Consider the following 24357-nt stretch of genomic DNA (forward strand, 5'->3'; position numbering starts at 1 on the left):
ACGTTTGGTCCCTTTCCTGATAACCCAGAGACAGCTCCTTTCTTCCCTGTCCCAGACCCTCCACGCCTTGAGTCCCTTCCCCAGCACAGGCACAGGAAAAAGAGTTCAGGAGCTGCTGAACCTTAGCACACCTAATGGTAAAGTAGAGGGGTCGTCATCTAACCTTGGACGTGAACAGGCATGGATACACTGCACCTCCAAGCCACAAGTCTGGACAATGGGTAGCTATCAATTGTAAATCAAAACAAGTCTGGGTGTGGAAACAGGAAAATCTGCAGCTGGGATTGTTTCTCCCCTGATTGACAGTAGCTTGACTTGATCAGAACATCATAATGGTGTTCAAATGTGTGTTTATCTGAGTTTTTTTTTGTATGTCACTGTTGCATACACTATGTACAAGGGAATTCACCCAAACTACCGCAACCCTAATATGTACACATCAGTTCAGCTTGCACATATGCTCTTAGCCCGTTGCCTGCCTCACACCCGTAGGTACCTTGTTGGGGATGTTTTTGTACCTGTTGGATGAGAAGAATGAGTATTGTAGTTAATCTCAATTCAGATCAATTTAAACTCTGACAATTGGTGCAGACTGCAGACTTTCATAAATTAATATAAAAGTTTCATTTTTCAGCCAAGACTGCTAAGACCCTTTTTTTGAAGAGGTGGATGTCCTTCCCTCACCCCTTTGGTTGAGCACTATACTATGTAGGACCCTGATGATAAAATGAAGGCAAGCATGATGCTTTGTGTATTTGATCTATTAATAGAAAAATACTGTGTGATGATGAGCCCTTAATAAACATTAAATAAGAATAAGAGTTCTAGCTTCATCTGTGGGCTGATGGATTTTTTTCTTAATTGATTTCATTTTTTAATAAAATAGAATATGTCTGAGAGAGTGGAAGGAAGAAAAATAAGCTAATTGGAATAGAGGTATTGCATCATTGATTTGAATTTATTTTTTGCTATGCTCTCTACATTGATTAATTGTTCTATTTGAAATTTCTTAGTTGAATGGTTCACAGGCAAACTAAGATGTATAATATTTACACGTAGGTGCCACCGTGGCTCATCTGATATATCATTGTCATTCTATTTAAGGATCTTAGACTTAAAATTCTTTACAACACTTGCATATTTCCCACATGCTCACACATTGCCTGTCATGCTTTTCCTTAATAGAGTTGCTTTTGCAAATAAATATGTCTTTAAGGAGAACGTGGATATTAGTTTCATTCTTTAAAGAGAACAGCAACGATACTTTTTGCTTTTAAAGAGAACAGCAACAATGCTTTTAAATTATCAAAGAAAATTTACATTTATTAACTAATTCAAATACTACAAAAATGCTGAGATGAGATGGTATTATCTCCATTTGAAAGAGAAAAACGCTGAGCCCCTGAAGATGTGAGCAATTTATCACATAGACTGTGAGTGCCAGAGCTAAGACTGAAACCCAGGTCTCCTGCCTCATCAAAGTTGGTGAGCCTGCCTAAAATAAACGTGTGCAGAACCGGGGCCTGTTGACAGCATCAAGAAATACATGAAACCAAACATGAAGCGTATATCAATTGATACTACAGGACATAAGCCCAAATAAACTAAAAATGATATAATGGTTTAAATCCATTTTTAACAAAATGTCAGATGCCACAAGCTTCTGGAAGTTTTGAGAGATTTTAACTTTAGAAACCCTGGGCAGCATAAACTGGTGTTAATGATCACAATAGAGGAAAACCAGTGTATTTGTTGACTTTGTAAAATGCATATAATACTTATGAAACAGTGTTCAGATAAATTAAAGCCAGTGAGCACATTTAAGGTCTTTTTTAATAATTTACTAAAAGAAAACAAGAAAAGTGTGTATGTGTGTTTGTGTGTGTGTGTATGCGCATGCGTGCACACGTGCATTTGCACCACCATTATACCATCATTCAAATGGGGGGTTTAAATAGTCTGTCAAGTTAATGTCTGAAAAAGCCTCATGGGTGGATGGATGAATGATTCCCTATGGATCATCAAGAAAAATATGTCTCTTAAAAAGCTGTTTCTAGCATGTACAGTAGCATTTTCAAATGTTATCTTTGTTGAAATTTTGAGAATTTGTTACAGTTTGTGAAGCAATGGGAAAGGGGAATCTTGGTTTAATGAAGAAATTTATATAAGCAGTAAGGAGGCAACCCTCAGATATTTTGTGGTCAATCCTTATGAGTCCATGGAAAATTCAATCCTTATGAGTCCATGGAAAATTTCGGTATGTTAAACAAATTTTGTATAGAAAGTGTATCTGTCAAACAAGGTAGATTCATGTCTTAATCTAAACATGGAAGAAATTTTAAAGAATAAAATTACCAGAGAAATGAATCTCTATATTACCAAGAGAAATAAATGAAATATGAAAAAGTTTGAAACACCCTTAAAAATGTATTTATCAGACTAATCATTTCAACCAATAGTTTTCAAAATGTAACATCCATTTAACTGAACTAATACATAATTTTATTGTTTCTTTGACTTTCCTCTACACAACAAAATTTTTTTATCAGTAATGTGTTTTTTGAAATATGCAGGAGCAGTGTATTTTCAATAATATAAATTCATTAAGGTTGAAAATACAAGCAGCATGGGTGATTCCTTGATATTATAAAACATTCTAGATTATAGAGGTATAAATATCCAGAAAAGGACATTTGCTTTAGGTACTTTATTTTATTCATTTATTTGTATCTATTTATTTTTATTTTTATTATTTTAGAGACAGGGTCTTGCTCTGTCACCCAGATTGGAGTGCAGTGGTACAATCATAGCTCATTGTAGTCTTGAACACCTGTGCTCAAGGAATCCTCCTGCCTCAGCCTCCCAAAGTGCTGGGATTAGAGGCATGAACCATCATGCCTGGCCCAATTTAGGTATTTTAGAAGGAAAAAAGCTAAAAACTATAATCACACAAAATATAAATCCTGTGTGTATTATATTTACTTTACTTGACATTCACTTTTTAAATTTTATTATTTATTTATTTTGAGACAAAGTCTCACTCTTGTCACCCAGGCGGAGTGTGCAGTGGTGCAATCTTGACTCACTTCAGACTCTGCCTCCCAGGTTCAAGCCCTCAAGTGATTCTCCTGCCTTGGCCTCTCAAGTAGCTGGGACTACAGGCATGAGCCACTATGCCCTGCTAATTTTTTGTATTTTTAGTGGAGATGGGGTTTTACCACGTTAGCCAGGCTGGTCTCAAACTCCTAGTCTCAAGTGATCTGCCGGCCTCGGCCTCCCAAAGTGGTATGATACTGATGTAAGCCACCACACCTGGTGATGTTAGTTTTTTAAATATGTTAACATCATATATTAAATAAAGAAAACATGTTGTAATATTTAAATAGTAAAAGAAATTAGGTTTTTATTTTTCTATGCTAGGTTATAAATGCTATTTCTTTATTGTTTTATTGATTTTTCAGGTTTTTAGTATAACTTTTCTTCATTAAAAGATGTAATGGTAATCCAACTTCATGATGCAAAATTTAAATTTCACATTACCAAAATAACTAGTTGAAAAGTTGATCATTCAATTGTCTACATCAGTGAATTTGAATTTTAGGAAACAGTATCTTTTAAAAAAACATATTGGAAAACTGACATAAGGTTGACATCTTTAAATTTTAATATGTAAGGACACTAAGGATATTTAAGTAGCAAAAATGTAAAGCAAATGTATATTTATTTTACATTTCTTACATATTGCCAACACAGTAATGCAGTGTTAGACTTTTTTTTCAAAACTAGTTTGAATCTTTCTTCATTTGCCTCCACTAGAATATTGTCTTGGTAAGGTAATTTAATACATTATCAGCTAATGTGTTCTAAGCTTTTGATTAATTGGAAAAACATAATGAATCCACCACCTTCTTACATTTCACTTCTAAAATGATGTACCTTCTGTGTCTCATGATGGGGAGCAGGAGGAAGTAGGAGGGAAAGGATAGGCACATGTCCTTAAGCATGGAATGTTCGTAAGTCCTTACCTTATTCTAATTGGACCATATTGGTTCAGTTGCTCACATGCGGAGCAGTAGCAGGGAAACAGGTAACTAACAAAGTCAACAAGACACATTTTTCTAAGATTATAATATGTCAATAAGAGAAGGGACTGAGGCTTACATTTACCTAACCCACCACTGTCGATCTTTACATTTGAAGAAATACATGTCCTGAGAGGTTAAATTACTTAACAAAACTAGTTTACTGCCCAGACTGTAACTACAAACTATATCTGCTGACAATTACTTTATATTTTTCACATTGTGGCCATTTTTTAATCATCACTATCCCTAAGTTCCAGGCTATAGCCTTGAACTGAAAGTTTGGAAATTACTTTTAAAAAACATTTGTGAGGGCCGGGCGCGGTGGCTCAAGCCTGTAATCCCAGCACTTTGGGAGGCCGAGGCGGGTGGATCACGAGGTCAAGAGATCGAGGCCATCCTGGTCAACATAGTGAAACCCCGTCTCTACTAAAAATACAGAAAATTAGCTGGGCATGGTGGCACGTGCCTGTAATCCCAGCTACTCGGGAGGCTGAGGCAGGAGAATTGCCTGAACCCAGGAGGCGGAAGTTGCGGTGAGCTGAGATCGCGCCATTGCACTCCAGCCTGGGTAACAAGAGCGAAACTCCTTCTCAAAAAAAAAAAAAAAAAAAAAAAAAACATTTGTGAGTAAGTGGAATATTCAAATATTGACATAAGAAAGATGACTTCAGAAAAGAAACATTCTTTCACTTTCCAATTTGGATACATTTATACACACACACACACACACACACACAGACACACACACACACACAGACACACACACACACTGATGGGTTGCTCACTAATTTCTATCTCTTAACTTTAATATGGGTTTGGTGGGATGCCTTGGAAAGAGTTCTTAAAGACCAAATAGGATAATAATCTAAAAAGACTTAATTCTGTTTATGATTTTTGCTCATCATTTAAATGTCTGAAGTCTATCATGGGTGAACTTATGTCCCTCTCACAGCTTATTATCCATATCCATATACAGGTTTAAAAATATGCAATATGTGAGTCTGTAACTTGAATACTGCTAGTCCTGGCTCATAACAGCAATGTTGCTAAGGGATTATACCGAATAGCACTGTATTATATTTCAAAAGATGTTGTGGCTATTTTTACCTCAAGGAACATTTTTCTACATTTAAAAATAAGAAAACTGATTTTTCCCAGAGAATGAGGCACTTTATTGTTTAAAACTTATCAGCTAAATTGTCTTGATCCTATATTCACACATACCATCATTCCCACAAACCTCACCATACCACTTTGGAGATTGAGGACTCTATAAAATTTGCTTTGTCATCTAAATGAGCATTTAGAATAATTGATCTGTCTCAACCTGGGGCATCACATCCGTCCAGTTGTCTCTGGCCAGTGGCATTCTTAGACTCTTCTCTCCCCTAACTTTGGATCTCAAAGACCACTAAGATCTTTGAACCTTCCTCAGAAATACCTGTCATGTTTTTCCCTTGCCACTTCCCAAGTTCAAGCACTTAGCTTCCATTCACTAAACCATCGCAGTAGCCTCTAAGTGATCTCTAGTTCTAATCTCTCCTCACTCTGATTGGTTTTACACTCCAGGCCACCAATTTTATCATCATCTTCTTCTTAATCTTAATTTCTCTTTGCCTGGAGGATGAAGTCTAATTCATTAGTTTGACTCTTTAGAATGTTATCCAAGTCTGTCTTTCTTGCAGGAAGTCTAACTTTTATCCCTTTTTGTAAACCCCATGAAATAATCATGCTTAAATTTTTGCCATGGTCTGAGTTCTCTATGCCTTTTCACACCTCTCTTTCTTTCTGAGGCTGTTTCTTCCCTCTAGGTTGCTATCCCTATGCCCTACAATGTCCCTTCCTTATCTGTTCAGAAAACTCATGAATATCTTTTCAAATTCAGTTCATGTTACCCTCTTGTGGATATTCCCACACAAAGAAGAAATATATTTTTTTTTGGACTTTCCCATAGCATTCTGTATATTATTAATACTCTAGCAGTTACCAATAATTATTTGTTTTATGTCTCCCACATTAGGTGCATTAGGACCTTGCACAGTGAATGGTTTTATATAGATCCTTAATAAATGATGAGCTTTAAAAAATGATGAGTTTGTATCCTTTGTAGGGACATGGATGAATCTGGAGACTATCATTTTCAGCAAACTGACACAAGAACAGGAAACCAAACGCTGCATGTTCTCACTCATAAGTGGGTGTTGAACAATGAGAACACATGGACACAGGGAAGGGAACATCACACACTGGGGTCTGTTAGGGGGTGGGGGGATTGGGGAGGGATAGCATTAGGAGAAATACCTAATGTAGGTGATGGGGAGATGGAGGCAGCAAACTACCATGGCATGTGTATACCTATGTAACAATCCTGCAACGTCTGCACATGTACCCCAGAACTTAAAGTATAATAAAAACTTATAAAACTATAAATGTTCAATATGTATAGCTTATTTTATGTCAATTATTCCCAAATAAAGCCATTCACGGGGTGGGGAAAAGCAGCCATTCTTATAGGCTTAGCCATCTCTTGACAAAAATAAATAAATAACTAAATGATGAAATTTTAAATGTGGAAATAATAATAAAACCTTGTCTTTTTAGTGTGTGCTCTCTCAGACAGGATATATTAGATTTTCTTATTAATCTCTATGAAGCACACCGAGTTAGTGATTATTTTACCCATTTTATAGGTGATGAAAGGAAATATTGAATCTCAGAACAATAGACATATATTCGTGTTCAAAGATAGAACTCAGACTTGAGCCATAAAACTCCTGATCTGGTTATCTTTTTTTATTTTACTGCAATGAAACAAGAGATGCTCTGAATATCTGTTGGCATGAGAAGCAGCAGCTTATAAATTGAGTTAAGATTATGAAGACAGGGTGAAATTACAATGTTGTGAAGAGAAATAACAGTTTTGATCCAACTTGTGAAAAAAAAAAAAACAAAACAACCTAAGAATGGAAATAACTGTGATGGGATAAAGCCCCCTTTGTAAATTTAGAGAAATGCCTTTACAGATTAAATTCTTAACTTTGGGTTATTTGGCTCTAGAAGATTCATTACATTTGGAGGTAGGCACACATTTTTGAGAGAATATTTATCCAATTCTCAATGAGTCTTTTATTCACAAAATTTAAGGCAATGTGTTTGTTCTAAAGCTAAGTTATGGGCTGATTCACTAAGGAAAAAATTATGAGAACATAGTATACCAGTGGAGTAAGATGATCACTGAAATGGCTGAAAGTAAGCAGTTTGAAATAGGATTTTAGAAAAATGAAACACTTCAGACAGATAAGGTCAGAAGCCTATTTAAAAATGACAAATCCCCAGTGGGATTTTAGGGGATTGCATGACTTAAAATTTTATTTAAATATAAGAATAGTAAAGAACATTTTGAAAAAATAAAAAGACTATCCTTATAAGATAGCAGAACATATTTTATACACTGTTAATTCAAACAGCATGATAATAATTCAGAAATAAACCAATTATTCAACTGACTGGATAAATCGTCAAGAATAAGACCCATGCACATATTGAAAATTTAGGATTTAGTAAGGGTACCACTCCAAATCAGTCAGAAAAGGATAAATGATTTAATATAAGGTGTTTAATGGTTAATTGAAAAAAAAAAGACTCTTATTCATACTACAATAAATAACACTAAATAATAAAAAGATTAAAAACTTAAGAGAAAAATAAAGGCCATGAACAGAAAATTCAAAAAGGAAGAAAAATTTGTGACAAATATACATCTGAATTTTTTGTATCTAATGAAGAAAGAGGTAAAAACTGAAACAGCAATGTTATTTAATTTTTCACCTACCATTTTGGAAAAAGATGAATAATTTAAAAGAATTTGAGGTGTACAAAAATAGCCACTTACGTACATTTTCAGTGACGAATATAAATCAGGAAAACATTGGTGGGCAATCAAATAATATATATCAATATTTTAATGTGCATACTTTTGTTTCATTAATTCTGTTTAGAAATTTAGCCTAAGAATATAATTAAGTGAGCAAAGAAGTACTATATTGCAATATTACATATAATAGTATGCATTTGGAAGCCACTCAAATATCTTTCAGTACAGAAATATAAAATAAATAATGATCTATCTATATTGAGATCTCTATGTATTAAAGTGTAATTTTAAACTCTACAAGTTGTTATGTGGAAAAAGCAATTTAGAGAATAGGTGACAGAATATGGTATCATTTACCTGTGTTTTTAATGCATGCTTACATTTACACACATGAGATTATATCTATGTATATGTGTGCCTGTAGTTATATGTGTAGGTTTATGTGTGGTATGAGTATATATGTATATATTTATGTGTGTATATATCTATATCTATATACATATATATGGAAACAGAGAGAGACAGATATATATGTGTGTGTGTGTGTGTGTGTGTGTGTGTGTGTGTGTGTGTGTGTAGGGAAAGAGACAGAGAATACATATATATTCTGTCTAGGCAGGGAAAACCACCAAACTGTTATAGATGTGTGAAGAGAGGATATTTTGAGAGGTCATTGATTTTGTTTTATGTTCTTTTCTAGTATTTCCTTTAAAATGAGCATGTGTTGTTTTTATAATAAGCAAAAATCATCTATTTTTTCCTTTTGTTAAACAATATTTTCAACTCATTTAGTTTAATATGTTTCATTCATACTTCACTTTTCTCTTACCATCCCCCAAAAAGCAAAGGATTGTGTTTCATAGAACAATTTAGCAAAAGATAAACATCAGGTTATCAAAAAGAAGAGCAAATGGCATGAAAATAATATGAACTATGAAAGCAAAAATGCATGTCATTAGCTCCTGAGTAATTGCTAGATACAAGTCACAGATTGGTTCTGAGCTTCCTATCAACTAATTCAAGGAAGGGAACACTATCGGTTTAAGATTAATATATCAGTAAGTTAAAAAACGAGTTGCTTGGTAAAATATATTGCTATTAACTGCAAGAATTAAAGGAAGTATTCTCTGCGGTGTCTTATAAAAAGGATGCTATGTGATATGGTGTGTACAGTTTCAACAATTTTTCTACACTTTATAGAGTATGAAATAAGTATTAATGTTTCTTAGAACTATGACTGATTCTTATAAAACTGCACATTGATGGCCTGTTGTCTAAGGTCCATTCATTGAAAATCTATCAGCACTGGAGCCACAGTCAGCCTTTTTAAGAACTGAACACTTACGTGTGTACCATTAAAAGAAGCTGCATTCTTCAACTTGGGGAATTCTTCTAGATTCACTCTTCTGTATCTCACATTCAGCCTCTTGTTCTCATCTGAATACCTGAATTTGATTTTGATGCTATATGTATTCTTTTGTCCTTAGGATTAAAAACTAAGGTCTTATTTCAGTTTCTTGCTCAAATATTGCTTTTGACTGTATCTGTTCCTGTAACTGTAACCCTCAAGCAAGCCCAACCTAATTCTCAAGCATGGCTCAGAATTCTGGGACACCAGCCCAAATTGGGTCTACCTTATTTGTGATAGGAGAATGGAACCAAAGGAATAAGAGAAGCTGGCTATGGTGGTTCACACCTGTAATCCCAACACTTGGGGAGGCCAAGATGGGCAGATCACTTAAGGCCAGGAATTCGAGACCAGCCTGGCCAACATAGTGAAATTCTCTCTACCAAAAAATACAAAAACTAGCCAGGCATGATGGCATATGCCTGTAATACAAGCTACTCAGGAGGCTGAGGCACAAGAATTTCTTGAACCTAGGAGGTGGAGGTTGCAGTGAGCCAAGACTGCACTACTGAACTCCATAATGGGTAACAGAGCAAGGCTTTTGAAAAAAAAAAAAGAAAGAAAGAGGAAAGGAGAATTCAGTGTTAGTATCCAGCTTTCTGGTTTTCTGACGTGACCACCCCATTCTCTCAATATTCATAACAGATCCACTTCCAGTTAAATGTGCCAAGATAATTTACTTGCAAAATGTAGCCCCATTAAATACATGGATTGGCACATTTAAATATAGGCCAGTTAAATGTTAGAAGTTACTTACCAAAAATGAGGTTGATGTTTTAGAGTAATTTACTCGTAGCCCTTCTCTCTGAAAGCAATTCAAGTAACACACTTTTAGTCTATTGAGATTGTTCCAAATTCATGATAACAATAACACATTTGTTTTCCTGTTGTTGCTGCTATTTACCTAGCATGCAGGTATGCATCCAGCTCACTCGAAAACATCATTATAATATAAAGTAAAAATGTGGACTCTTCTATACACACATTTTTGTTTTACTGCCATGCAATCATCCCAACCACTGGGGTTTTCAGTTGTATTGGGGACCAGATTCTTACCTAATGATCAGTAGGCAGGGGTCTCTACTCTCGAGAAATCATGTGGCTACTAGTCATGGCAGTTGCTGCTACACCCACTGAAGGAAGATCATCCAATGGATAAATATACTGTTCTTATCAGGTGTTTGAGAAGTAAAAAAGAGTATAACGATGACCCTCATGTACAATATGGGTCTAAGAAACCCATAACTTACGTTAACAACTCAGAAACTGCCATAAATAGCTGAAATATCTGAATAAATCAACAGACCCGATAGTTTGTGGGAAACAGAAAGTTGTTCATGGCTTCAATGGGATAGGCTGAATTTTGTGGCTAATTATGTGTTTCTTTGTGTCTTGTTTCCTCTGCCTGAGATGCCTTTTCCTTCACAACCATTAGTTTTGATAACACCTACTCATACTTCAGATCTTGATTAAGCATCACTTTTGGTGAAGTCTCTGCAGATCTCCCAAACCTGACATAATACCATATAGTTCTCCTTTGCATTTATGAGATGTTCAATTACATATTTAATTGTATAATTATTAATTAATGACAATTTCTTTCACCAAACTATAAACTCCTATGAAAATAATGACTGTCAATTTTGCTCACATTCAAATGCAGTATTAGTACATTGCTTGAACAAAATAATTATTAAATAAATGAACTCCAGAGTTACTATTGTGACCAATTTTATAAAGTTAGGAATCTACCATTAAAAGTAAATAGGACGGGAGGATCCAAGATGGCCAAATAGGAGCAGCTCTGGAGTGCAGTTCCCAGCAAGAACAACGCAGAGGGTGACTGCCCACTGCACTTCCAAACAAATTTTCACTGCCCACAGACCAGGAGATTCCCAGGCCGAATAGCACCATGAGTTTTTAGCACGGCAGTTTCAGCCAGTGCCAGGTTGGCATACAGAAACTCACACAAATCTGGGTGGTTGTTTGAACTGGTGCCTGGAACTCCTGGGAGACAGAGCCACCCATTCAACTGAAAGGGAGAGGGCAGATACAGGGAGCCAGGGGATCTGGCTCAGCGGGTACAACCCCCACAAAACAAGCAATCTGAAATACTTTGGATTGAGAGTTTTGCAGCCAGTGTAGCTGGACCCAGGACAGTCCAGCTCGGTGGGGAGAAGGGTGACCACCATTACCGAGGCAGTTCACCACTACTGAGGCAGTTCAAACAACAGCTGGGCAGAGCCTATGGCAGCTCAGCAATGCCTCTGCTGGCAGACTGTGACTAGACTACTCTGTGCGGGGCAGGACATCTATGAAAAAAGGCAGCAGCATGACAGGAACTTATAAATAAAGCTGACCTTCCTCAGACAGAGCTCCTGGGAAAAGAGGCAGTTATGAATTCTGCTGCAGCAGATGTAAAAGTACCTGCCCAGCAGCTCTGCATAGAACAACAGAGCTCACAATACAGCATTTGAGCTCTTATAAGGAACAGACTGTCTCCTCAAGCAGCTCCCTGACCCCTGTATGCCCAAAGAGACATTCCATAAAGGAGAGCTGAGGCTGACATCTGGCAGGTACCCTTCTGGGACAAAGATAACAGAAGAAGAAACTGGCAGCAATCCTTGTCATTCTGCCACCCTCGTGGGTGATCCCCAGGTAAGCAGGGTCTGGAGTGGACCTCCAGTAGTCCTGCAGCAGAGGGGCCTGACTGTAAGAAGGGAAACTAAGAAAGAAATAACTTCATCATCAACAAAGAGGATGTCCACTCAGAGAACCCATCCGAATCACCAACTACAAAGACCACAGGTAGATAAAACCACTAAGATGGGAATAAACCAGTGCAAAAAAGATGAAAACACCAAAAACCAGAACACCTCTCCTCCTCCAAAGGATCACAACTCCTCACTAGCTAAGGATCAAAGATGGATGAAGAATGAATCTGATGAATTGATAGAAGCAGGTTTCAAAAGGTAGGTAATAACAAACTTCTCAGAGCTAAAAGAACATGTGCTAACCCAAAGCTAAGAATTTAAGAACCTAGAAAAAAGGTTAGATAAGATGCTAACTAGTATAAACAGCCTAGAGAAGAATGTAAATGACTTGATGGAGCAGAAAAACACAGCACAAGAGATTCACGAAGCATATACAAGTTTCAGTAGCTGAATCAACCAAGCAGAAGAAAGGATATCAGAGATTGAAGATCAACTCAATGAATTAAAATGAGAAGGCAAGAATAGAGAAAAAAGAGTGAAAAGAAATGAACAAAGCCTCCATGAAATATGGGATTATGTGAAAAGACATAATTTACATTTGACAGATGTACCTGCATGTGATGGAGAGAATGAATCCAAGCTGGAAAACATCCTTAAGGGTATTATCTGAAGAACTTACCCAACCTAGCAAATCAGGCCAACATTCAAGTCCAGAAAATACAGAGAACACCACAAAGATATTCCTCAAGAAGAGCAAAACCAAGGCACATAATCTTCAGATTCACCAGGGTTAAAGGAAAAAATTCTAAAGGCAGCCAGAGAGAAAGGTCGGGTAACCCACAAAGGGAAATCCATCAGACTCACAGCAGATCTCTTGGCAGAAACCCTACAAGCCAGAAGAGAGTGGGGGCCAAATTCAACATCCTTACAGAAAGGAACATTCAACCTAGAATTTCATATCTAGCCAAACTAAGCTTCATAAGCGAAGGAGAAAGAAAATCCTTTATGGACAAGGAATTGCTGAGAGATTTTATCACCACCAGTCCTGTCTTAAAAGAGCACCTGAAAGGAGCACTGAACAAGGAAAGGAACAACCAGTACCAGCCACTCCAAAAATGTACCAAATGGTAAGATCATCGACACAATGAAAAAAAAAATGCGTCAACTAATGGGCAAAATATTTACCTAGCATCAAAATGGCAGGATCACATTCACACATAACAATATTAACCTTAAATGTACATGGACTAAATGCCCCAATCAAAAGACACAGACTGGCAAATTGGTTAAAAAGTCAAGACCCATTGGTGTGCTGTATTCAGGAAACCCATCTCATGTTCAAGGACACACATAGGATCAAAATAAACGGATGGAGGAAGATTTATCAAGCAAATGGAGAGCAAAAAAGCAGGAGTTGCAATCCTAGTCTCTGATAAAATAGATTTTAAACCAACAAAGATCAAAAGAGACAAAGAAGGGCATTACATAATGGCAAAAAGGATCAATGCATCAAGAAGAGCTAATGATCCTAAATATATATGCACCAATACAGGAGCACCCAGGTACATAAAGCAAGTTACAAAGAGGCTTAGTTACAAAATGACTTACAAAGAGACTTAGACTTCCACACAATAATAGTGGGAGACTGTAACACTCCACTGTCAATATTAGACAGATCAACGAGACAGAAAATTAACATGGACATCCAGGACTTGAACTCAGATATAGACCAAGTGGACCTAATAGACATCTACAGATATCTCCACCCCAAATCCACAGAATATACATTCTTCTCAGCACCACATTGCACCTACTCTAAAATTGACCACATAATTGGAAGTAAATCACTCCTCAGCAAATGCAAAAGAACAGAAATTATAACAAACAGTCTCTCAGACAACAGGGCAATCAAATTGGAACTCAGAATTAAGAAACTAACTCAGAACCGCACAGCTTCATGGAAACTGAACAACTGGCTCATGAATGTTGACTGGACAAACAATGAAATGAAGGTAGAAATAAAGAAGTTCTTTGAAACCAACGACAATGAAGACACAACATACCAGAATCTCTGGACATATTTAAAGCAGTATATAGAGGGAAATTTATAGCAATAAATGCCCATATGAGAAGTGAGGAAAGATCTAAAATCAACACTCTATAGTCAAAATTGAAAGAGTTGGAGAAGTAACATAAAAAAAAAACTCAAAAGCTTGCAGAAGACAAGAAATAACTAAGATCAGAGCAGAACTGAAGGAGATAGAAACACGAAAAAAACTTCAAAAAATCAATAAATCCATGAGCTGGTTTTTTGAAAAGATCAACAAAATAGACCACTAGCCAGATTAATAAAAAAAGAAAAGGGAGAAGAATCAAATAGATGCAATAAAAAAAGATAAAGGGCATATTAACATTGATTCCACAGAAATATAAACTACAATCAGAGATTACTGCAAACAACTCTATGCACATAAACCAGTAAACCTGGAAGAAATGGATAAATTCCTGGAAACTTGCACCCTCCCAAGCCTAAATCAGGAAGAAGTTGAAACCTTGAGTAGAGCATAACAAAAGGACTGAAGTTGAGGGAGCAATTAATGGCCTACCAACCAAAAAAAGTCCAGGTCCAGATGGGTTCACAGCCAAAACTATCAGACATACAAAGAGGAGTTGGTACGATTCCTTCTGAAAATATTCTAAATACCAAAAGAGGGAATCCTTCCCAAATATTTTTATGAGACCAACATCATCCTGATACCAAAATCTGGCAGAGACTCAACAAAAAAAGAAAACTTCAGGCCAATACCAATGATGAACATAGATGCAAAAATCTTCAATAAAATACTGGCAAACTGATTGTGACAGCATATCGAAAAGCTTATCCATCACAATCAAGTAGGCTTCATCCCGGGTATGCAAGGCCAGTTCAACATACGCAAGTCTGTAAACAAACGTAGTCCACCACATAAACAGAACCAAAGCCATAAACCACATTATTATCTCAATAGATGCAGAAAAGGCCTTTGACAAAATTCAACAGCTCTTTGTGCTGAAAACTCTCAATAAACTAGGTTTCTAAAAAACGTATCTCAAAACAATAAAAGCTATTTATGACAAGCCTACAGCCAATATCATATGGAATGGGCAAAAACTATAAGCATTCCCTTTAAAATCCAGCACTAGACAAGGATGCTTTCTCTCACCACTCCTATTCAATATAGTACTGGAAGTTCTAGCCATTAGGCAGGAATTAGGTAGGAAAAAAAAAAGGGTATTCAATTAGGAAAAGAGGAAGTCAAATTGTCTCTATTTGTGGACGATATGATTGTATATTTAGAAGACCCCATCATCGCAACCCAAAATCTCCTTAAACTGGTAAGCAGCTTCTGCAAAGTCTCAGAATACAAAATCACTGTGCAGAAATCACAAGCATTTCTATACACCAATAACAGACTAACAGAAAGCCAAATCATGAGCAAACTCCCATTCACAATTGCTACAAAGAGAATAAAATAGCTAGGAATACAACTAACAAAGGACATAAAGGACCTCTTCAAGGAGAACTACAAACCACTGCTCAAAGAAATAAGAGGACACAAACAGATGGAGAAACATTCCATGCTCATGATTAGGAAGAATCACTATCGTGAAAATGTCCATACTGCCCAAAGTAATTTATAGATTCAATGCTATCCCCATCAAGCTACCAATGACCTTCTTCACAGAACTGGAAAAAACCACACTAAACTTCATATGGAACCAAAAGAGAGCCCACATAGCCACGACAATCCTAAGCAAAAAGAACAAAGCTGGAGGCATCACACTACCTGATTTCAAACTCCACTAGAAGGCTACAGTAATCAAAACACCATAGTATTGGTACCAGAACAGAGATATAGGCCAATGGAACAGAACAGAGGCCCTGGAGGCAGCACTACACATCTACAACCATCTGATTTTTGACAAACCTGACAAAAGCAAGCAATGGGGAAATGATTCTCTGTTTAATAAATGGTGTTGGGGAAACTGGCTAGCAATGTGCAGAAAGAAGAAACTGGACCCCTTCCTGACACCTTACACTAAAATTAACTCCAGATGGATTAAAGACTTAAACATAAGGTGTAACACCATAAAAACCCTAGAAGAAAACCTAGGCAAAACCATTCAGGACATAGGCATAGGCAAGGACTTCATGACTAAAACACCAAAAGCATTGGCAACAAAAGCCAAAATAGACAAATGGGACCTAATTAAACTCCAGAGTTTCATACAGCAAAAGAAAGAATCATTAGAGTGAACTGGCCACCAACAGAATGGGAAAAAATTTTTGTAATCTACCCATCTGACAAAGGGCTAATATCCAGAATCTTCAAAGAACTAAAACAGATTTATACGAAAAAAACAAATCCATCCAAAAGTGGATGAAGGATATGAACAGACACTTTCAAAAGAAGACACATATGAAACCAACAAACAGATGAAGAAATACTCATCATCACTGATTATTAGAGAAATGCAAATCAAAACCACATTGAGATACCACCTCATGCCAGATAGAATAGCGATCATTGAAGAATCGGGAGACAACAGATGCTGGAGACGATGTGAAGAAATGGGAACACTTTTTACATGGTTGGTCGGAGTATAAACTAGTTCAACTATTGTGGAAGACAGTGAGGCAATTCCTCAAGGACCTAGAAATAGAAATTCCATTTGACCCAGCAATCCCATTACTGGTTATATACCCAAAGGATTATAAATCATTCTATTATAAAGACACATGCACACATATGTTCATAGCGGCACTGTTTACAATTGCAAAGACCTGGAACCAACCCAAATGCCCATCAATGATAGACTAGAAGAGGAAAATATGGCATATATATACCATGGAATACTATACAGCCATAAAAAATGATGAGTTTGTGTCCTTTGTAGGTACATGGATGAATCTGGAAACCATAATTCTCAGCGAACTGACACAAGAACAGAAAATCAAAAACCACATGTTCTTACTCATAGGCGGGTGTTGAATAATAAGAACACATGGACACAGGGAGGGGAGCATCACACACTGGGGTCTGTTGTGGGGGGCAAGGGAGGGACAGTGGGGGCTGGGGAGGTTGGAGAGGGATAACATGGGGAGAAACACCTAGAAATAGAATAGGTTACAGGGGGATGGAGGCAGCAAACCACATTGCCCTGTTTATACCTATGCAACAATCCTGCATGATCTGCACGTGTACCCCAGAACCTAAAGTACAATAAAAAACAATAAAACTCTAAAAAAAAAAGTAAATAGGAACAACTCCAAATTCAGACACCTTTACCATGTGCTTTATTTTATTAAAGAGTTAAGAAATAACACTGCAATTTATTTTATGTAAATGACACTTTAGTTTGCAGATGCAAGTATCACCTCTGGAAGGAAATGTAAAGGACAGGAAGTCAGTGAAGAAGGAGCACCATGGATTTTCAGGATGGTGATGTTGCAGAAAATTTATATTTAAGGAGACATCAAATAAAAAACGAAAATAAAGGCATTAGATACTAATTTCAATGTTATTTCATGTTTTGTTTTATGATTATTTTAGTGTTTATATATTATTTAAAATTTATTAATAAATTATAGTCTGGCTCAATTCATTCTGTTTCTGTTAGTTTGATTTAAGCACATATAAAACGCCCATAGCTGCTCTGACCATCAGCATCTAGTAGTTCTGCATGACATTAAGAGCCAAAAGGAAAATAAATAAATGTATTGACTAAGAAAATAATTGCCAATTCAAAATGATCTAATAACCTTAACATTTGTAAGAAAAAGAGTATTCATCATCATCCTGGCAAAATGGCACTTACAATTTCATAAATGCTCCTTTATAACTTTATTATTTTTATTTTGGGGATAGTAAGACATGGCAGCTGTTAAGATAAGTCATTACTTTTGTTGATTTGGAATATTTTATAAACATGAAATATTTCACAAAACTAAAATAAAAAAACATTAATAACAGGTCACATTAACACTCAATAATCTCACTATGGCAATATTTCAGAAATAAGTCTATTTAGGGAAAGCAATTTGTGTGTGTTTTCAATGGCAGCCATGACATGAGTGCCCCTTACTCAACTGCGTTACTGTTCACTGTCTGGTAGAATGTGATTTCATTTCTAGTGAGTTCAAACATAATGATTATATGTAATCTTACTAATTATAAAAGAGATGGTGAAGAAATAGTGTTCTTTGTGATGTTATATATAAAAAATGCTTTCTCTTAAACATTTTTATCTCCTTAGCTTTAAGAGATGACACCATGGGCCATTGAAGTAACTTTGTCAGGAAAGTTCAATGTAATATTTCCCCAAATATTTTTTAAACTGATTTGACCAAATTAAATTATTGACTTGACAATATTGAGCAAGATACTCTTTTGCATTTTTGTCACTACATCTGTTGTAACTCTTGAAAAATTTCAGGCCAAGCACAGTGGCTCACACCTGTAATACCCACACTTTAGGAGGCCAAGTCAAGAGGATTACTTGAGCTCAGGATCTCCAGACCAGCCTGGACAACAGAGCAAAACCCCATCTCTACAAAAAAATACAAAAATCAGTCAGGTGTGAGGGCATGCACCTCTGGTTGGTCCCCCTACTCAGGAGGCTGGGGTAGGAGGATCACTTGAGGCCAGGGATTGGAGGTTAGAGTGAGGTATGATCATGCCATGCTGTGCACTCCATCCTGGGCAGCAGAGTGAGACCTGTCTTGAAAAATAATCAGAAATGTTTTAACCCATAAAGTAGATAATGAGGACATAGCGCGAGTTTGTAGAAAAGCAATAACATATACCAGTGTTGGCCTTCAACCAGTCTGACAGCCCTTTTATTGCTCTGGATGCAATTTGTGCCTAAGCATTTGCTTTAAATATTTGATGTAGTTAATTAATGAGTATTTTGGCTCTTCTGTTTGTTATGGAACTCTGCCTATGAAAAATAAATGCAAACAAATTACAAATTTCAAATGATAGAAAACCAAAGTGAACTACAATGACAGTGTCCTCAAATGTGCACTCCTGGTTTGTTTAACAGAATATAACTGCCATCTGATTATTAAACAGCAGAAATTGTTTAAGTAGATAGCTAAAAACTATAATGTCTAATGGTTAGTATTTTCCAAGACAGTAGCCAAAGAGAGTAGTTCAACGTATATGGAGATCAGGCTGTGTAGGATGAGGCTGGCAAGGAAAAGGAAGAAGAAATAAGGCTTTGCTAAAGATTTTCCCTACGAGATGTTAGAGAGGCACTGATTGGTATTAAGCAGGGAAATTATGTGGATCGCTTTGAATTTTTTACTTTAGTAGATATGGGAACCATGGAGTGGGAAGTTAAAGGTGTGATTTACATGTTTATTGCAATAAACAAGGTGAGAAATAAATGGTGATAGTCTGAAACTGATGCTGTGGCAGTGAAGAATGGACAGAAAGAGGTGAATTTAAGAGAGATTTTTTAAAAAGTAGAAATGATAGATCTTGTTAACTGACTGACTTAATGCTATTAGATAAAATGATTTTTAAATTACATGTATTTCTGAAAAGTATAATTAATGAATCCATGGCCAGACATGTTTGCTCATATCTGTAATCCCAGCACTTTGGGAGGCTGAGGAGGATGAATTTCTTGAGCCCAGAAGTTCAAGACCAGCTCAGGCAATATAGCAAGATCCTGCCTCCAATAATACTAATAATAAGTAAATAAATAATCCATAAACATTTGGACACCTGTGGTAAATTTAAAATTTTACAATTTTGTTATTTCTTTGGTATTTGTAATTTTTAGCTTGTTTGAGTAGGGGAAAGTCTGAAGTACTGGGTAAGGCAAACATTTGAAAATACTTATCTGGAGATGAAATTTGCAGTGTTGTGGATAGATCATTGTGTCATTACATGAAGCCTAACAAATACTTTTTGATAGTGAAAGCATAGGTAGATACATTCCTTTTCAGACCACCAATAATTAATTGCATTAATTTTGTTAAATTAGTTTTCTCAACTCATTTGAAAAAGATGAAAAGTAACACTTCAAACTCATTCCTCTTAGGAAACATTATAAAGATGAATGAACTTTATTTTTCAGTAGTCCCCCTGCTTTCCCTGTCCTGCCCTCTCTCTCTAACTGGGAAGCTACTACACCAGCCTTTCCAGCTTTGATTTTCTAATCTTAATTATTTCTGTACCCATCCATTCCTGGAAATTCTTCAAACACAGATATGTGTGTGTCAGGGATTGAGGGGTGAGTGTGGGGAAGGTTGCTGGGGTGTTATGGCAAAATTATCCCTTTTTTTAAATTTTTTATTGGATTTTAGGTTTTGGGGTACATGAGCAGAGCATGCAAGACAGTTGCGTAGGTACACACATGGCAGTGTGCTTTGCTTTCCTTTTCCCCTTCACCCACGTTTGGCATTTCTCCCCAGGCTATCCCTCCCCAACTCCCCCTCCCACTGGCCCTCCCCTTTTCCCCCCAATAGACCCCAGTGTTTAGTACTCCCCTTTCTGTGTGCATGTGTTCTCATTTTTCATCACCCGCCTATGAGTGAGAATATGCGGTGTTTCAATTTCTGTTCTTGTGTCAGTTTGCTGAGGATGACGTTCTCCAGATTCATCCATATCCCTACAAACGACACGAACTCATCATTTCTGATTGCTGCATAATATTCCATGGTGTATATGTGCCACATTTTTCCAATCCAGTCTATTATCAATGGGCATTTGGGTTGATTCCAGGTCTTTGCTATTGTAAACAGTGCCGCAATGAACATTCGTGTACATGTGTCCTTATAGTAGAATGATTTATAGTCTTTTGGATATATACCCAGTAATGGGATTGCTGGGTCAAATGGAATTTCTATTTCTAAGGCCTTGAGGAATCGCCACACTGTCTTCCACAATGGTTGAACTAATTTACACTCCCACCAACAGTGTAAAAGTGTTCCTTTTTCACCACATCCTCTCCAGCATCTGTTGTCTCCAGATTTTTTAATGATCACCATTCTAACTGGCGTGAGATGGTATCTCAATGTGGTTTTGATTTGCATCTCTCTGATGACCAGTGATGATGAGCATTTTTTCATATGATTGTTGGCCTCATATATGTCTTCTTTCATAAAGTGTCTGTTCATATGCTTTGCCCACTTCTGAATGGGCTTGTTTGTTTTTTTCCTGTAAATCTGTTTGAGTTCTTTGTAAATTCTAGATATCAGCCCTTTGTCAGATGGGTAAACTGCAAAAATTTTTTCCCATTCTGTTGGTTGCCGATCCACTCTAGTGACTGTTTCTTTTGCCGTGCAGAAACTGTGGAGTTTCATTAGGTCCCATTTGTCTATTTTGGCTTTTGTTGCCAATGCTTTTGGTGTTTTGTTCATGAAGTCCTTGCCTACTCCTATGTCCTGGATAGTTTTGCCTAGATTTCCTTCTAGGGTTTTTATCGTGCCAGGTCTTATGTTTAAGTCTTTAATCCATCTGGAGTTAATTTTGGTGTAAGGTGTCAAGAAGGGGTCCAGTTTCTGCTTTCTGCACATGGCTAGCCAGTTTTCCCAACACCATTTGTTAAACAGGGAATCCTTTCCCCATTGCTTGTTTTTGTCAGGTTTATCAAAGATTGTATAGTTGTAGATATGTTGTATTGCCTCTGGTGCCTCTGTTTTGTTCCATTGGTCTATATCTCTGTTTTGGTACCAGTACCATGCTGTTTTGATTACTGTAGCCTTGTAGGATAGTTTGAAATCTGGTAGTGTGATGCCCCCCGCTGTGTTCTTTTTGCTTAGAATTGCCTTGGCTATGCGGGCTCTCTTTTGGTTCCATATGAAGTTCATGGTGGTTTTTTCCAATTCTGTGAAGAAAGTCAATGGTAGCTTGATGGGGATAGCGTTGATTCTGTAACTTCATCTTTAAAACCTTTTGGAAACTTGTCTAAGCTTTTGTATTTTTTCTATTCTTTTCTTTCTTTCTTTCCTTCTCTCTTTCTTCTTTCTTTCTTTCTTTCTTTCTTTCTTTCTTTCTTTCTTTCTTTCTTTCTCTTTCTTCTCTTTCTTTCTTTCCTTTTTTTTTTGAGACAGAGTCTTGCTCTGTCACCCACGCTGGAGAGCAGTGGTGTAATTTTGGCTCACTGCAAGCTCCATGCCTCTGGCTGAGGTGATCCTCCCACCTCAGCCTCCCGAGTAGCTAGGACCAGGGGTGTGTGCTGTGTTTTCCAGGCTGGTCTTGAACTCCTGGGCTCAAGCTCTGCTTCCTGAAGTACTAGGATTACAGGCATGACCCGCAGTGCCCACCAAACTTATCTAAGCTTTCTTTTCTTCTTTTTCTTTTACTTTAAGTTCTGGGATACATGTGCTGAACGTGCAGGTTTGTTACATAGATATACATGTGCCATGGTGATTTGCTGCACCTATGAACATGTATGTTTATTGTCTAAACTTTTTTATTCTTTTCATCAGTTGTATATTTTAAAAGATATATACCATGTGCTTTTTCCTCTATCTGGTTGACTCTATCTGCATAGACACCATAACAATCTGTTAATCACAGTTAACAAGTCTTTTCATTTGATATACCTCTCACAAACAACCAAACAAGCACGCGGGCAAAACAAAACAGCAAAAACAATAAACACCTCATAGTCTTTCTTTTGCTTGTTTCTCTAGGATGACTATTCTTGTGAACCACACCTGACAAGAATAATTATTTAACTTTTCATTTCCATATAGAGTTGTAAATATGGCATAAGCAAAAATACTTGCTCTTAAACTAGGTTTTTATGTATATTTCATATATTGTGGTTCTATGTATGCATTTTTGGTTTTATATTTGTTTTCATAACACCATTAATGTGTAGAACAATTACTGTGTATTTTTCTGTTTTTGTCGTGTCCTTTTCTTTTCCATTCACCCTGGTATTAGGATAAATATGCAACAATAATTTTCCCTTTCCATGAAATAAAAACATCTACATCTTTCTAAGATAATGTTATTACGAACAGCTGTTTATAGATCATTACTTCAAAGACTTTTTCAAAGTGCATTGACGTACACTATCACAATCGTCCCTCATATAGAAGAGTTTAAAGTTGAAGAGAAACATAATCAACGTCCTCTAGAGAGTTTCCTCTGGTAGTAGCCTAGAGGGGAGATAAAAATAAAGCAAGACAGAAGGTAGGGGCATCCAGTTGAGACATTATGTTAAATATCCAGGATAGTGGATAGAGGCATAACTTGTAGCAGCAGCAGAAGTAGGTTGATATTATTAGGCTAGGTTTGTCCATTATTAGTAATCAATTAGAAAAAGCCAGGTGGATAAAGAGATGGAAATCTTAAGGTACGTACTCAGCCATCTGGGTGAGTGATGGTAGCGCTGACCAGATCAGGGGAAGAAAGCTAAAGAGTTTGCTAGTAAGCACACAAATAGAAACGTTCAGTAGATGATTGTCATCATCATCACCATCACTATCATCATTTTCATATTTCCTCAGCACTATCATTTATTAATTAGCTAGGCTTGGTACTCCTAGAAGCTTTGCACAGATCACAGTTCACTTAATCTTTTCAACAGTCCGTGGAAAAGATACCTTTATTTCTATGTACAGACCTGGAAAATGGAACTTAGAAAAACTACAGAATATTTACGTTGTTGTTGTTCTTTTACTTTTAAGTTCAGTGGTACATCTGCAGGATATGCAGGTTTGTTGCATAGGTAAATGTGTGTCATGGGGGCATCTTGTAGTGATCATTTCATTACTCAGGTATTAAGCCTAGTATCTATCAGTTATTTTTATTGATCCTCTGCCTCCTCCCACCATCCACCCACTGAGAGGGCCCAGTGGATGCTATTCTCCTCTATGTGCTATGTATTCTCATCATTTATCTCCCACGTCTAAGTGAGAGTATCTGGTTTTCTGTTTCTCCATTAGTTTGCTAAGGATAATTGCCTGCAGCTCCATTCATGTCCCTGCATAAGACATAATTTTGCTCTTTTTTATGACCAATGCTAGAATTTTTATGACTCCAAAGTTCAGGTGCTTTCAACACATCAGATTTTAGGAACTCAGAGAATTGAGAGAATGGCGTAGATGGGTTGGAAGTTACTAGAAAAATACAATAAACATCAGAAAGATCACCCAAATAAGGGATGCCAGTGGATAAAAGCTTAAGGATGGAAGCTAGGGATACACCATTTAAAGTGCAAGGGGGAAAAGAGGAGTCAGTGATGGGACCTAAGGAGGAATTCTCA

At 36.8% G+C, this 24357-nt stretch overlaps 1 protein-coding gene across 6 annotated transcripts in view; it reads left to right on the plus strand.

Moving 5' to 3' along the window:
• Nucleotides 1-24357, plus strand: part of PDE4D (phosphodiesterase 4D) — a 1594380-nt gene that overhangs the window by 626035 nt on the left and 943988 nt on the right. The gene's annotated exons all lie outside the window — the stretch shown is intronic.

The sequence above is a fragment of the Callithrix jacchus genome, chromosome 2 (assembly GCF_049354715.1).
Source record: "Callithrix jacchus isolate 240 chromosome 2, calJac240_pri, whole genome shotgun sequence".
Taxonomy (NCBI): Eukaryota; Metazoa; Chordata; class Mammalia; order Primates; family Cebidae; genus Callithrix; species Callithrix jacchus.